The sequence below is a fragment of the Acromyrmex echinatior genome, chromosome 4, assembly GCF_024713525.1.
Source record: "Acromyrmex echinatior isolate Ae372 chromosome 4, ASM2471352v2, whole genome shotgun sequence".
Lineage (NCBI taxonomy): Eukaryota > Metazoa > Arthropoda > Insecta > Hymenoptera > Formicidae > Acromyrmex > Acromyrmex echinatior.
Genome location: NC_141855.1, coordinates 10,358,876 through 10,376,584, shown reverse-complemented (window position 1 = coordinate 10,376,584; position 17,709 = coordinate 10,358,876). Strand labels below are relative to the sequence as shown.

The following is a 17,709-nucleotide window of genomic DNA, read 5'->3' as shown; positions in this document are numbered from 1 at the left end:
TTCGACGCGATCCACCGTAGAAAAATTCAGCGTGAATCGAGTTATACCGAGGGTGGTTCACCCTCACTCGTGCGACTCGTGGGCGAATCACGTCGCCTTGTCCCTTCTACACTCCGCCATCCTCTCGCCCTTCTGAAAAAGCCATCAGATGTCAATCATCGTGGGATTGATATTGCAACGGCGAGCGTGCGATCGCGGGGATACATTCTCGAGCAAATTTTCCCGTCGCGTCTGATGGATATCGCGAAATGCAAAGCGTACAATTCGCGGGCATACGCACGGAACGAGAGATACCGATGGTTTCTCGTTGGATTAACCCTTTGTATCGCGACATCGTTGTTTCCGCCTATTACGATCGCCTATATCGAACCGACGTTGCCATACATGCGTCGCAAGCTTCTCTCTTGGTGATCGGTCTTTTCCCCCTGGTTCAACAAGTAGCCGAGTGTAGACGAACTGAAAGAGTTAAAACGGCCGAAACATAACTTTTACGTATTTCTCTCTCTGATTATTCTAGCAAAAAAAAGAGAATTCATGGAAAAATCTGTGTATATATATATATATATCTTTCCATGAGTTTTTTTTTTGAATAACCAGAATATATGTTCTTCAGATTGAATTTTATTTCTGTCGAATAAAATTAATGTTGCAAATATCTGTTGCGAGCTTTTTAATACGCAAGATTAATGCGCTTGATGCATCACATGTATTCGAATGACGTTTCTTTTCATCAATTTTATGATGTTTTTTTTTTATCGGAAGAGTGAAAGAAGATTATTACTATAACGATGGCTTATCGTACAATGTCAGTTTTTAATATTGTGCATCTTCGTAAGACTTGAAATAGTATTTCATTAAGTCAACATTCATTTGAAACTAAAGAGTATAATTTTAACATCTATTTGCTCTCCTCGAGTTTAGTTTCTCTCGTTTCCATATTTAACGTATTTTAATCGTCTGATTACAAATATCTCTGGTATATCATACAGCCTTGGTTATAAATAAAACACTCTCACAAATTGACATAAACGTTCCTGCATTTAACGAAAAATAAATAACAATTTTATTAAGAAATAATATTTATTTTTATAATAGCTTTAATATTTCGTTTGATATTTTAACGATTTTTATATTTTAATATTTTACAATGGCAAAAGTACAGCTGCATCTAAAACTCTCGGAATTGTAGGTAACGTAATGATTATCAGTTTAATATTTTATTAATTCTTCTTTAGCTGTTATTACCACCTTTTCCAAGAAAATGCAATAAATTGAGAGTGCTTTATACTTACGGCCAAGGTTGTATTGTTAAGAAAAAAAAAATCGATCTAAAGTATTAAGCCTCTACGCAACGAAACGCTTTTTAGACATCGCTCTATTCGCTTATATCACATTATGAAAATATCTTTGACGCGATGGATTCGTCGTAACATTGAACTGCGCGTTTCGTTTCTTTGACGTTTACGTCAACGGTTTCCCAGGGAATGTTCACGCTGTCGCGCGTATGAAACGATGACAATGACGTGAGTTATTAAAGCGAATGTAAAAGAGAGGATCCGCGCTTGTTCGCCACTATCAATGTGCAAACGCGTGCTTAGATAAATTGATAATATACGACAGAGAGAGGGGCAGAATACACCTGGCATTGTGTTGTCTGAGTCATCAAATTACAGATACTGGGGCTGCGCCAATCGTCTAGTCGTTAATGTGATACGCAGTCATTCAAACGCGGACACAAAATGTCACGGAATATGATTATTCGGCTGCCTGTTTAAATCCCGTTCCCTTTCCCACTTTGTAAAACGCCAACGATGGAGAGACAGAAATTTGTCGAACGACGGTACGGGAACCAGTAGAGCCGGAGCGAGACGTTTAATTAATACACTAATTAATACCACCAGCCAGGTGAATACAGTCGTACTCAAGCCGTATTTTCTTAACCGTCTCGGTCCTACGAAAGAATTATTTCCAACATAAAATGCACCGTGTTATTCATTTATCGCAAATATTTCAATTAATTTAATATCACACCGCTCCATATATGCTCTCGAGTATAATAAAATCAATATATAGAAATTCTATTCTGTTGTTGACAATCGTGCGATACGTTTGTCCCTCTCTGCGGATACACCGCGCTTAATTAAAAGTGTTACAAGTAGACAAGTAGACATTCGTCAGAAGGAAACAGACCGCGTTGCAAGACCGCGTCACGTCTTAATAAGGACAACTCGAATGCGTATGTTGCATTCATAAGCGTGTACTCCCCTAATGCATTGTCGTGAGAGTACATGTGTATAGGGAGTTATAGTAGATACAACGACCGGGTAAAGCAAGCACGTATCGTCCATCTGGAAAAGAGTGCACGCATAACGCGTAAGACGTTCTCACAAGATAGACCTCTAGGAGGGATAGAAATGTGAGTTGTGTTGTTCGGTGTACACTATAATAACAATAATTGGTAATTGTATATCGGGCACTTCGTCATTTTTCCGCGCGCTTCCCTGTCGATTTTTTTCTTCCGCGACGGATACGTAATCTTTCTCTTTTGATGCGCTCGTCGATTCGACTGTTTATTATGTTTTAGAAACATAATCCTTCCAAATAGCTGATGCTCTTGATGTATTGTATTACATATTTATTTGAATGTTTTCCAGCGAGAGATACACATGACAGTGTAACATGAATCATTTAATCTTTGTTAATATTGACAAACAGCAAGAATATAATGATTTACTGTGTAATCTGCTTGGAGTTTTTTCATCTTCTACATTGAGAAAAAAATATCAATAAATTTTTATTTATTCCATAAATATTTATTTGGTGCAAAAAATTAATTTGATTTAATAATTATTTCTTTTTATTAAGTAAATATTTATTTATCGTAAGTAAATGTTTAGTTAGCAGTATTTAAATAAATATTTATTTAAATTTAAGCTATTTTTATTTAGTGTAGTTAATTTCTGGTTACACGGAAAGGACGATTTTGTTGAAATATTTAACAATTTAGCTACAGATCTAAAATAATTTTCTTAGACTATCAAAATAATTACGTAAAAATCTTAAGCATGATCAGCAATGCTGCAAAATTTTTTATATTCTAGCAATCAGTTTGAGTGTCTTACTTGATTATTTTGATGACTCGATGAAGTTATTTTCAGATATAGGTATATCTAATTAAATTTTTAGATACAATAAAGCCATCCTGTGTAGATTTAATGTAAAAATTGAATTTTTTTAGCTATGATTAATCACTGATGATTTTGCAGTGACTTTTAAAATTACCACTACAAAAACTATCAGTTTAGTGATTATTCCCCCCCCCCCCCTTCAAAAATAATTTTCATATTCGCTAAATCTTAGATAATATTCTTATATACGATCTTAAGAAGAATCCTTTGAAATTAAGCGGAAAATATTTTAAGCATAATATTCTCACAATTAAATTAAAGTAATTTCGCCTTAAATTTAAATAAAAATCCGATCGGTTTTCCCCAGTTATTATTAAAATCTGATTAGAATATCTCGTTACAATTCGATTGAGAAACGTCTCACTTTTAAAAAGGATACCGGTTAGGAAAATTTGTAGGAATTTAATCGGATTTACTAGCCAGATTCCTACGGAAAGAATGATTTTGCAGAAATAAATAAAAATATATTATTCATTTTGTTGACAAACAATTTGTGACTAACACAAATAATTTTGTTTTTGTTTTTATTACTTTTTATTTTACCAGTTCAATTTATATTTATCTGTTCGCATACCTATATCTTCTGTTTTATTAACTACAATTAATTATTGAAAACGCATCACATCGCCGGTAAGATTTGAACTTACGATTCCTAGAATGGTAGTCTAATACACTTACAACTAATTGCATGCTTGTGATCGAATCATTGCCAACGTTATACCTCCTCCTACTACTAACCATTTTTAATTTCATGCTTCTGTTTACAATTTAATATTATTAATGAGGAGATTTTATAGAAATGAAATAATACGCTGATATTTATTAATTTAGTTAAGAAAATGATAATAACAAAGCAATTGTCCTCAGTCTCGAGAGATCGTTCGGTCGTGGCGGACGTGTTTCGTCTCGCTGCGATCTGCATGTTTTATTTTTGAGTGTAAGTGTGGTCGGCTTTGACTGTGCTGTTTGTGTTTGTGTCTAGTGTTTTCTTTCCCCTCTATCCCATCCTTGTTGCCGTTCTTCCTGTCGAGAAGCAATTGTCCTCGGTAGCAGCACGATACTGGTCAGCACCAAGCTGTAACAGATTTTTTAACCTGAATAGTCGTAGGTTTAATATCTCAAATTCGGGGTAGAGTGACGTTTTTTTCTGTTTTTTTCTATAGATTCCTTCGTTTTATGAAAAAACACGTCGAGAAGCCTAATTTTATTGATTTTTCGCGTAAAAATAAGGGTTTAACAAGAAAAAAAGATAATTATAATTCAATTTAGCCCCTGTCATTTCAACAATCAATAAAATTATATTTATTTGATGTGATTTGATTTTGCATAAAACGAAGGAATCTGGCAAAAGAAAGCGTCATTCTGCGAGCCTGAAATATTAATCATTAAAGTTTACGATCATTTATGGGTTGTATCTGTAGTCAACAAATCTTGCTGTTTCTAATATAAATTTACTTGTAAGAGGGCACTTTGCTTTAAATAAATATATTCCTCTTAATACAAGAGGAAAATTGTTAGAATAATATCCAATACATTTTTAATGAATAGTCTACTGTATTAAAAGAGGAATACTTTTTACTGTAAAAGTTTTCGCTTAAAATATGAGATTACCGGAAATTTTACTTTATAATTAGATTTTTTTGGGGGTGTTATAGATAAAAAAACACAATTATCAAGTTAAATGAGATTAAGTCTAAATCTCAAATTAACCAAAATATGAAAATCCAGGTCATATTGTGTCACAAAACATTGGGTCGAATCTGACTCTATCTTTCTGAATGCGTTCTAAAAATTACAGTATGATTAAAGGGTTAATTATAGGTATCTAATTTATACCTTTCTGGTACTTTGAGACTCGTTTCTATGTAGATTAATTTTAATTTCATTCAATGTGCTCTTCAACTTACTCTTCATCTCTTGAATTCTTAGAACTATAAAGAGATGAAGAGTTAATTGAATCAAGATTAAAATTAAACTACATTGGTAGAAATGGGCATAAATCTTCTAGAATTTCAATTAACGCTACAAGACTTTTTAGGATAATATTTGTTAACGACCGTTTCATATTTTTAGAGTGATCACAGTAATATTTCGCGTCGTGTTTTTTCGCTGACGAGATTGGTTTGCGCGACTTTAAATGAGGAAAAAAATCACAGGCCGCAAAATCTAAAACGCTCAATAATCGCGGCAGCAAGAAGAGTCCCCAAAGCAGTGACCTTGAAGCATCCTATTGACCTGCTGGGGATCTCGCTTTGAAACCGTCTAACTTTACTAAGCTTGTGATTTAATACATCTGGGTTGCAGAACCGGTCCGTCCCGAACTTCGGAAACTTCTCCCGTGTCTTGTGTGAGCTCTTTATCTCGCGTCCGCGCGCACGCCCAATTGTAATGTTTTGTAGTATCGGGATGTGCGTGGAAACTACCTCCTCGCTCTCTTGCAAAATGCTAATTGAACAAACACACGTGACGCGAACGACATGGCCGATCTTATTCTTTCTTTAACGACGTCGGTGCTGTTTGAGACTTCACCGAGGACCTCACAGTAAAAAACATTTTGTATTTGTGTTGGAAACAGTCCACTCAAGTTCTTATTAAAATTTTGTGTTAAATTTTTAACATCGAATGTTGATTTAATATAATGTGATTATGTTATTTAAATAGTTTACGTTAAATTGATACTCAACATTTTTTATAATTAAACAAATAATTCAAATAAACGTGAGAACTAGTCAACAGTTGACCATTTAACTCTTTTATACTCTTGTCTATTGTTATTGTGATATTCGCGAAGATGTTTATGATTATTAATCTATGTGAATATTAAGTTTATTTATTTATGTATTTATTTATACTGAAGAGGATCTAAATTATCGAAACGTATTTATAATAAAATATGTATAATATAATTACACACTTACAACCTATGTTAGTTTTTTTCTTTAACGTTTTGTCTTACAATTAACATAATTTATGAATAACTAAACAAATAAAAATAATGTGTTTAAAAACGTAAATTCTAATTAGATGAATAAATAAGATATGTGTTATTTTTTCACTTATCATAAATGTTAATTTTACTGAAAAAATGCTTCCACGATTTGTTTACTGTGTTAGTATTACCTTTCTTGTGTTTATTTTTTTAAATAATATTTACGTTACTTTCTAACGTATTCATCTTAAATTGACACGTAAATTTAAGTGAACGTTTGGAATACGTGAAATGTGTTAAATTTAACATAAATTTTCCAACGATGCTCCGAAAACGTATAAAAATAGAAGAGAATCTTTCGCACAACATTTAATAGTGTATTTTCGTCCGTAAAAAGAGATCGTTCGATTACATCGTTACAACGAGGCGAGGTCAACCGGTCACGCCAAATATATCCCGCAACATAGTTTGTCACAATTGGGAGGTTGAGAGATATTTGACACAGATTCGCTCGCGACTCATCCATTGTTTCCAGAAATTTATTGCGTCCGCGATGTCGTGGGGATTAGACGAATTTCAGACATTCACGTTATCGAGCGCGTGTTCTCGCACGCGAAAAAGATCTCTCCAAAATGCGATAAGTAATTAATTCCTCTAACGTCATTATGTTCTTTTTACGCATTTTACTCTTAACTTCATCAGCTGTGCAAACAGTTTGCTTCGAGTGCCTCCTTTAACTGAGTCCTCCCTTTCGCGTTTGACGTCAACTCTTATCAAGGTTGAAATTACGTAAAATAAAAAGATATGCAGTTTCTATCCGTTCCTTTGTAAGAGAAAGAAAAAAAATATAAATAATTATGAAAAGATATGAATAATTATGATTATTTCATAATATATTTCAATTAATACGTAACAGTGAGCAGCTTATAAATACTATCAAGTGACAGCTCGAGTTGTTTAATTGACTAATTAATTAATTTCATGAAGGTTAATTTAATTTCATGTAGATGCGATTTTTTTACGCCAAAGAATTGCTCACACTGAAAAAAATTATCTTGCAGTTATAGCCAAAAATTATATATAAGATACAAGACAATTAAAGCTAAAATAGATAAATGTCTACACTGTTAAATCTATAATATCAAATTTAATCTAATCTAAGTTGCCACTGTTCCTACTCAATATGTCGTTATTTTATAATGAACAGTAGTTAAATTTAAAATTATATAGTGTCAATTTGACATGATAGCGTTAAATTGATATTGTATATTATCAGATTTAACCATTGGTTTAGTATAAAATAACGATACATTGAGTAGAAGTAGTGGGGACTTAAATCAGGTTAAATTTGACACTATAAGTTTAACAGAATATCGATAGTCGTTTATTCATTTTAGCTAATTTTTATCGTTTGTATTTAATCAATATAAATGAGACAGAATTTATATCTGAATCATATTATCAAATTTTTCAAGAAAGTCTTTCTGTATCGTTCAATCAAATGATTGAAATGTGACTGTGATTCATATTTGATTATGAGATCTAAATTTTCATATATTATTAGAATATTGCTATAAATTCTACACATATGATAGAAATTTTCTAAAAAAATAGCGATATTTCTAGCTGGAGCTACAAAATGTTTTTTTTTTTTTTTTTTTCATGTAAATAGATGACGTTCTGTCCATTTTGGACTTGTCACAGAAAAATGCTACTACCGTGCATAAAACAGATAATTATTTAAATTATTACGCAAGTAATAATTATCTGTTTCAAGTATTTTAAATGTTCATATATCCGCAAATCTACTATAAGTTTATTAAAAATATCAAATTTATTAAAAATATATTCTCAATATCTCAGAGAGTAAGCTTAATATACTTCAACTAAGATTGTTAAATTAAAACAAATTCGATTTGCCTATTATATAAAAAAAGTCGTTTTTATGATATTCTTCGAAAGAAAATAAATTCTTGTTTCAAGTATTATAATAATGAGTTTTTGAAAAATTCGTAATAAATATATTTTAAGATTATTATCAAGAAAATTTTTTTTGTTGAAGATAATATCGTTACTTAAAAGGAAAAAAGTAAACTGCGTAATCACTTTTCTTAGCAGTAGAATGATATTTTTCCGTGTGCACGAGAAAACTGCATGCTCTTTAAAGATTAAACGCCTCTTCGGCGGTTTTTTATATTTGACGTGTGATCATGCTAACGGTCATACGTTTCCTCATCTGCGGCAAAAAATTGACTTGGTCACGGCTCGGAAAAACGTAATACACGGTCGAAAAGAGATTTATGCTTCCAAGAAGCGGCAAACATTTTGTTCTAACGCTCTTGTGTCCTCTCTTACATCTGGCATGAACATGTTAAAGCGATGCTCTCGACATCTAAAACCCTCTCGAGCCTTACTAAACGGTAGCAAGCTTTTTTTCTTACATATCTACTCTCGTGATATTTCCTGAAGACAGTCGTACATTTTCCCGAAAGGAACATCTTCCTTCCCTAGCGACAAATTATGAACTTTCTAAATACTTAATTTCTTAAGCTTTTCATTTCTTTAATTATTTTATTATTATTCCAATTAAACTGTTTTAACAACGTTCAGTCCATGATTATTTGATCCTTCTGTCAATGCATGCACCCATATCGAGTTGTTTAAACAATATGAATTTACAATAAAGAGTATTTTTCAGACTTTATCTTTTTTAGACTTTATCTTATTTTTATCTTTACCTTTTTGACGGAAAATGATGATGAAAAGATGAAAAATTTTGCATCAACAGAAAGGACACTTTGAGGATATTTAATATTATATATAATCATATGATTGTATCTCTGAAGTCACGACTCTTCGTTGCGATGTCCTTCAATGCTGATTCTACGAGAGTAGCTCTACTTTTCTTTTTGTCTTCATTGAGCAACATTTAAGCATCGATTGACACTTGATTACCTTTATCGGATGTGGGCAAGGCTGTCATGGTGGTTTCAAAGTTCGATTTCGAGTTTCCAACGGAACGTTTAGCGACGTCTCTTGCGGGAATCGACTAATTGGCGTCGATTAGCATCGATGATTGCAAAACTACTAATCATTAATGCAATGCGTATGCGTAGGAAAACTATAGAAAGAGAATGTGATGTTTTTGTTGTCATCGCCTGGTGAGAGAATCGCGTGTTTCTCCATCTGTTTTCTCTCTTTCGCTTCTCCGATGCGACGACGAAAATAGTTTATTTCCCTGTGGACCACTGCAAGGAGGACTTTGGACTTTTAATCCCACTTCACTGCCGCACGCGACAAAGTATTGCACTCTACTTGTCTGAAATCTCCTATTTACAGAATATGTAAAGCTTTAAATGCAACATTTATTGCTTGTCGTTTCTCCTTTGAGATCTTTTAATCTTAATTAACAAAAACTTTTTCACGCTCCACAATAATCACGTCGTAATCTCGCTCCTTATCGATTCTATGAAATTTGTATGCATCCATAGACATCTAAAAAATTAATTTGTTATGAAAAAGAGTTAATTCTACTCAGTTCTGTTAAATTTAATTTAGTTCCAGACTTCCCGATAAAATAACCAAAGAATCTTTAGAGACCAAAGAAGCATTAATCATTTAACGATAACGAATAAAATTATCGTAATTATTCGTATAATTATATAGAAATCGTAATTCTCCGGTTTTTTAAGAAAACTAGTTGATCGTAAGTCAACTAAGCTAGTTCTACGAATATGGTCAGACGGAAAGAAATCGATTGAACGAGAAATCGGCAATTCTCAACGAGCATTAGTACGGTAGGCGTGGTATAAATCGCATTACCAGATAAACAGGTTCAGCATTTCGGCCAAGGCTGTTGTTTCGTATTGACGGAGCGTCACTGCCATTACTGTCACTACCGCATCCTCACGTCGTGTGCGTGCAAAACGATGCATGATGCGCATCACGCGCTATGTGTGTGTACGTGAAATCGTCGCCTTGAAGTTGTCCAGTGGCGCTCATAACAAGTTAACAACCCGCCTAACAAGAATCATACGAGTTAAACGTGCCGCATGAACGAATCGGAAAGTTCAAGGGAAGCTCGTTCTCGTTTTGCAAAAGTTTTTCCGTATTCGGTATTGCTATTTATACCTGAGGAATAGGATCGAATGTCCTCCAAAAGATCAGAGCTCCGCGAGCTCTCTCTTTTTCTCTTTATGGACTCCATAAATGATCTCCACTTATACGCGCTTCTATAGTTAGCCGGTATAGACCACACGGAATGGAGTCTAAATCTAAAGCTTCCCTGTGACTACTTTTAAACTCTCCTAGGGCCCTTTGTAGTCGCGAGGAGCAAGCTTATGGCTCTTCAGCCAGTCGTAGACACGCGCCCACATCCCAGACAGATAAAACGTGCGCGTGCCGATCGAAACTCGTGTCGGGGTATCTCTCTGAATGGCCGATAAACGGAAGCGGACTGCGCGAATCGATGCATGAAGGACTAAAAATGCGAATTGTGCGCGAGACGCGGAACCAACCATGTTAGGGATTCCGACACGTAGGGAATTTTCACGTCACTGTCCGCGTTCTCTGCGTAATCTGTGCGTGGCGTAGCGTAGCGTAGCGCAATATAGTTATCGTCATGCAATATTGCTGCGAGAGGAATGGGAAAACAGCGACTGACAATCGGAATGGACCGTTTTATATGATTTCTCGGCTACCACGATGTAACTATACGATGTTACGACGCGTCTTGTCGAGTGTCTGAGATGGACGGTGATTTAAATATGGAAATGGAGCACGATTCGTTGCTTTTCGGTCCCCCTTTCTGACTAAATTTCACACGCACGTCTTCACACAATACTAGACTTTATAATAACAGATCCCGATACGGTCTTCCTTGCGGGAAGATGGGTATTACATATTACATTTATACGTGGAAAGAACACGGTTTTATTGAAGTCATTAAAAAATTTAATGAATCACAAAATTTAACTAAATACAGATCTGAAAATAATTTATTGAATCATAAAAATAATTATGTAGGATGCTTAAATTAATTGCTATTAGCATGTTAAAACTTTTTACAGCATTATCATAAATCTTCTTCAAGCATTTCTACATAATTATGTTGATGATCCAACACAATTATTTTCAAATGTGTATGATAAATTTTTAGATACTTCAGCAAAATCGTTCTTTCCATGTATTGTTGCATTAGAGACTTTCTAATCAGTCAAGACATAAAACAGTTATTTTTGATTAACCAATTTTATTTTAACAACTCCTAAGAGAGAGAGAGAGAGAGAAAGAGATAAGAAAAAAATATACAGGACAGAAAGAAAAAGAAATAGTAAATATATGTCCTCTCTCGCGGGTGGTTTTTGATAAAACTAGAGATCTTGCATACAAAACGCAACTCGTATTCAAGTCCTAATTAGAGGATCTCTATATATTATACAGAACATTGCCATGGCTGTTGTATTTATGCGGCTCTTGAATTTAAATTGATATGAAAGAGCATCAACTACATATTCTTCATAAATAAATGGCCTCCTTATTTTCTGTCTAACCACTCCTTTTCCACGTTTATATAGCTATCGGTGGTGCGGGCTTGAAAAATGTGCACTACGAGTCTGGCTGCGGCGAGTCTTGGGTATTGTCACGAGACGGTCGCTCGACATTAATTAAATTTTTCCTCGTGCAGAGAATCACGGTCAAGCACAGTGAGCTTAACCGCGTTACTCTTATTTCGTAGCACATAGTGGGTATATCCACTGGGTGGGTTCTCTTGTACTACATAGAGACTCGGTTACATGGGGCGGTTAACAGCCCTGGTGTATCATAGATACGCGCGCGCGCACGGGCGTGGACTAAATGGATCGCAGTATCAAAGCGTTTGCTGCTTGGCCGAAATATTGCATCGGGGCTGCCGCTATCGATTACTGATTGAAAGTATTTTGGCTCGGTTGAGTATAGCGACAGGATTGATGATGCGCGAATCTGGGACATTCTAACCGAGTTCGGTAGCGAGCACTTCAAGACGACTGGTTGATAAGCACTTATAAGGACACGAAGTGTCTCGTAATGCAATCAATCGAACGCACGAAATGTGCGATAAGTGTATCAATTCTAAGAGGTGTTTGAGAGATAACATTCTCCGTGGAAAATTTATATGTGCATTTCTCTTCATGTGTGTGTGAAAATCTTAATCAAGCAATAAGTTTTATCATTTTTTGATTAATTTGTGGTCTAGACTTAACTTCACTTAGATTCGTTTTTATAATACATGGTTACCTAAAGGTCATCAAGAAATTCATAATGAAATTCAGTCATGAACTTCTTGGTAATCTTTAATCTAACTTATTAAAACCACTTATTAAAATGAGCCTAATAATATGTAAAAATTGTGTTTTTGTTTTTAATTATTAATCACTGATGGTTTTATAGTAACTTTGAAAATTATTCTATTACGAAACCATTAGTTTTTTTTTATTAACCTAAGCTAGAGTAACTAGCTAGTAGTAGCTAGAAAAACACAACTTTTACGTTGTTATCAGGTCTAATCATAAGTTAACCAGGAAATGAAAAATCGAGCCTCAGTGTCTTATCATTGTAGATATCTTGTTAACTACTTCTTCTTTATCTCTATTAAAGTTTATTAAGTTTATCCAAATAATTAACTAAGAAATAATACTGTGTTACTTATCTATATTCCTGAAGGGCGATTCGCTCGTTTCTTTTATCACTTTGAAAAAGTGTTCGTGGCACAATAAAGTACCTTTATAAAGAAGGATTGTTATGATTTGTGACAAGAAGTATCGTCACGTACACAAACCACACCTATCGTCGGCAAACACCCTGTAATTTATGATGCGTCAAACTCGAGGACTATTGACACGAAATAGTAGCGCGATACATGAAACTAAGAGACAAGTGTGATAAATCACCAGATTCTCTGCCGGCTATTGCCGTCGTATTACGCGTCGGCGTCTGGTTTATTGTTATAACACGCCAGTGTTATTCTGCAGCAAAGAGAGAAACTCACACGAGCGTATCATTTATACAATACGCACAGAACTAAGGCGTTGAAAGATTTCTATCTGCAAGTTGAGCAAAGTTGTTGAATGGAACGCGTAGAACAATTCTTGCAGTTTCATTAACATACTACAAAATCGATATTTTCCTGTGATCTGCTTCGTTTCGTTAACAACATTGTAAGAAGTTTGTTAATATCGAACATTCAACGTCCATAATTTTTATTACATAAAAATATTGTATAAATGTTATTATATTCATGAAGTAGGTCAACAAAAATTTTGTATAATTTAATATTTGTTTGACTAATAAGATTTAATTTATATATAAAAAGTTTATTTACATATAAAGAAGGCCATATCCCTTTTATATAATAAAAATTTTATAAGGTTCTAAAGACGCTCATTAACATCAATAATGTTAAATTGCTTGTCAATTTAACTTGTGATATGTACTCTCATCTTCCATTTAGAATTGCATTTCAAGATCGACAAATAATCGACAAATAATCCAGTTTGTTTGAATTGGAAATTGTAAAATTTATACAAAAATAGGCAGCAAGATCAGATATGGATTTCTTCACTTATTTGTGTTGAATATTTTATGGTCGATTTTAATTTAATGTTATTTACTTAATCATTCATTTTTCGTTTATGTTGAATACTTGAAAATTAATATTTTTTTTTTGTTTAAACCAACTTCAGTACAATCAAATATATTCTTTGAGCTTTTGATATTTTAATACTTCGTGTTATCTCTATTTTCTGTTTACGTCAGCTTGGCGTTTCTCAGTGCCGCATTTATCTCTAGCAACTAACAATTCATTTGCCTTTATTCAACATGAACAGAAATTACTGTAGTTGCACCAGAAATGACGCGGTTGCTTTTGAATTTGAGAATTGTACAGGGTTGAAACGGACGAGGGAGAAAAAGGTCGTGAGAAGGGTAGAGTGTCCTCTCCATAGCGACGTTGTAATTACGCGAGTACTTTAATGTCCTTGGTCACGCAAATGTCGAGGATTGTCGATCTCTTTCTTTTTTCTTTTTTTTTTTTTCATGGAAATGTAGCGAACAAAATTCTCAAATTCGCGTCGCTCTGCAAAGAATACGCGAATTATGCAAAATTTTTATACGCGTGATGTACGGTTTACATTTTTATCTCTACCATGCGATCTGCGTTTTCTCATGCCTCTGTCGCTTTTCGATTCTTTGTCGTAGCTTTTCGCAATGTAGTATTGAAGGTAAAGGATTCATCGAATCTATGTGCTTTTCCGATTCTCGCTTTTGTGCTCGATGAACACCGTGATTGGTCTTACAATTCACCCCGATAGGATCGTCTAGCTAGCAATTAATGCGCCCGGGAGCCTTTCAGGGGTGACAACGTGCCTCGTGAGGGATGCGGCGGGGAGGGGGGGGAGAAGGTCTACCGTTTTCATCTCGTGCAGGAGGCGTAGCTCTCTCGTACGGAAAGAGAGCAATAGATCGACGCGGACGTCGGCGTCGCGATGCGAGAAAGACCGCGAACGTACAAGGAAGAGGAGGGAGAAAGGCAGAAAGGGCTGAGGAAAGAGAAAGAAGGAAAGAGAAGAAGCTAGATGAGAGGATTCGTGGGGACAAAGGGACGTCGTCGTGACGGCGCAGACTCGGCGAACGCCGGGCGTCCCGACGCCTTCTCGCGTCCCTTTTATATCTCGTCTCCGCCAGTACATCTCTAACGATTCACGTCGCACTTTCCCCATTCACGCGCACCGCGAAAAAACGACGCCGACGACGCGGCGTCTTCACCCCCTTTGCCCTTCATCCCCTCCTCTCCCTCCCCCTCGCCTCTAATTTTTTCTTCCATTTCTCCGAAGGCGAAATTTGTACTTTGACTCTGGTCGTCCGATTGTCTCGTGAGCGCGCGAATGTTCATACGCGTCTATATATACGGTTGCACACGCGACACGCGCGTGCCCACCATCATACCCCCCCGTATACGTGTGTGACATAACGAGTGCAACGACTGTGCGTCATAGTCCCTTCCACAGCACGATAGACTTCGATCTCGCGATCGAAAGTTGCCCCGACGCTTCCGAGCGATAGTGCCTCTCGTCACAGGTAGATATATTCACGAGAGTTTATAATGTAATATTAATAATCTTCCGTTCTCTCACGATTATTTACGAGCCTCCCTTAATCTCTGATATTTTCGCCATTCATTATTGTCCCTCATCGAGCGATTTATTTACGCTTGATTTTCCGCGAGCTGCATGCTGATGTTAATCGCGCGTTAGCGATACGCATATCTGGGAAAATAAATAGCCATTCAGGCTGTGAGCGCACCCTCGTCGCCCACGCAACGCACGCAATGCACGCAACGCACGCATGCACGCACCACGGGAGTGCGCCGTGCGGCTAGAGAGCCTAGAGATGCAGATGCGGATTTGCACGGTAACGTTCCAGAGCGGTTTGTGAATGGTGGTGCGACCTTGCGGTTGGAATGTAAAGTACTAAACCGACGGAGGCTCGTGCAACTACGGATAAAATCGACGTATACGCGAACCGACTCCGCCACGTGCACTGTGTTGCAATTATGCGGCGTGCATGTAACACGGTGACCTTATTTCGCAAATGACAATCTTGCACATTTTTCACGTTATATCGCCTTTCCCGTAGAGATTGTTGGCGACGAACGAAGGTTTATTCGCGTCATTTCCCTTCGTGGCTCCGAGATATGCCAGCTTGTTAAAGTAAACATCCCAGCGTTCCCAGCAATCTCGGAAAGCGATCGGACATGTACCTATGTCCGGATGTTTTATATAAAACTTTATTTGCTTAACAATATGATACAAGTTTGGACCGATAAGAATAAATATTATATAATTAAAGTATTTGGTCAAAACGAAGTTTTTACTACTTAAGAATTCATTCTACTTTGTGACTTGAAAAAAGGCGATTTTTGGAAATTTTTTTTGAGAAAAGTAATGGAGATATATATATATATACTTCATTGTTTTTTCACATGTTATTTGTTATATTTTTCTCTTTAATTTTAAATTTATGAAGAATGTGTTAAGAGCTTCACACATGAAATGCATAACAGAGTATAATATAAGACCGCTAAATCAATGAGCATCTTATGTAAATCAATATGGCGACATTATGCTAGATGCTCATTGATCCAGCAGTCTTGTGTTTATGCTTTAGTCTATATGAAGTTTTGGAAAAGAAGCTTCTCCGACTTGAACATGGCGCCAGAACGGAAGTACTGTATCAGTCATCTGAAAGAATTCAAAAAACGATTTAGAAAGAATGTCTCTGGATAGACTATGATAATTGACTTTAGATAAAAATTAACAAAATGGCGGTTATTTGAAAAAAAGTTTGATTTTTTTACCTTAAATTGTGCTATTATTTTTGCGATAAAAAAAGTATCATTGATATTGATATAATTGTTAGTTTATCTAATAGAAAAAATATATTCTACAGTCGTGGAAAATTTTAAAGCGATATGTTTAATAGTTTTTGCTCTATTCCTTAGATCGAAAAATGTAGTTTCGAGAAAAACGCGTTTAAAGTTTCAAGTTTACTTATTTTTATTATTTACTCCTATATTTGCAACGTTAAGGTTTCAATATATATACACACAATATATACACACTTGGAGCTATCAAATTATACAAAAAAAATTTTGTTCGATTTTTTGACCCCAGCAAGATAAAATAATCCTTAAATATTTCTATGTGAAGTTTATATACATATCTGATTCTGTAAATTGCGCGTCGAAATCTTTGTTGATTTTGAAACGTAATCATGAGAAGAACCAGAGTATAGTAATGTCACTTTTATCAAATTGACAAGCAATTTAATAACTGATACTAATAAGCATCTCTATAAGAATATATTAATAATCAGATATTAATAAGAATTATATCAAATCTACAAGTAATTTTATTTATTGTGAAAGATATTTATCCATTTAAATTATTATTAATCTTAAATATGATATAAATTTTGTGTAAGTGTCCGGATATGTAGATACATGGGACATTTACTTTATCGTATGTTCGCTTCGTCTGCTCTGATATTCCGATGTTTCCAATCGCTCGATATTTGCAACATTCGAGATAGAATTAATCTTGATTGCTTTTTTTCCATCTCGTAAAAAGCCATCTGCGGAAGAGCACATGATTTATTACACGCGCACACGTTGCCAAGTGCGTTTCGCACAGAGGCTTTATCATGGATTATGACGAACGCGTTAAAATCACTGTCGATACACCACGGAATTTTACATGAGATTCTCGTTCTGCTCAAGTGGGCGGCGTTCTGTGAAGAGATAGAACGCGTACTTTCTACGCGTTTCCATGAGAAATCGTATATTTCATTTGATGGCTCATTAAAATTATATACTTTTTTCTCTCGAGTTCGCTTATTACGCGCGCGTATCTTAAGGTGGATTACATTATAGTTTAACGACATTATTTACTCCTACGTGTTTTACGGGCACGTGGGTAAGATCAGCACCCAGGGAACGGCCGATCAAGGCGAGTCTCTACGTGGGTCGAGCGTGAACCACAAATGGTCACGCGACCA

General features: G+C 35.4%; 1 protein-coding gene and 1 long non-coding RNA gene across 8 annotated transcripts in view; one reads left to right on the top strand and one right to left on the bottom strand.

Moving 5' to 3' along the window:
- Positions 1-17,709, top strand: part of siz (Brefeldin-resistant Arf-GEF family protein schizo) — a 57,004-nt gene that overhangs the window by 1,390 nt on the left and 37,905 nt on the right. The window contains exon 1 of one of the 4 annotated variants that reach the window (XM_011066607.2): positions 14,126-15,231. The exons of the other annotated variants lie outside the window; for them this stretch is intronic. The gene's annotated coding sequence lies outside the window, so the exon portion shown is untranslated. Of the gene's footprint in view, positions 1-14,125; positions 15,232-17,709 lie in introns of those variants that run through there. 4 annotated transcript variants of the gene reach the window in all.
- Positions 15,238-17,709, bottom strand: part of LOC105152365 (uncharacterized) — a 41,286-nt gene continuing 38,814 nt past the window's right edge. Inside the window, exons 2-3 of one of the 4 annotated variants that reach the window (XR_846941.2) lie at positions 17,156-17,286; positions 15,238-16,394 (exon numbers count right to left, since the gene is read on the bottom strand). This is a non-coding gene — a long non-coding RNA (uncharacterized LOC105152365). Of the gene's footprint in view, positions 17,287-17,709 lie in introns of all 4 variants that reach the window. The other 3 variants (XR_015544980.1, XR_015544981.1, XR_015544982.1) reach the window with 3 other exon arrangements.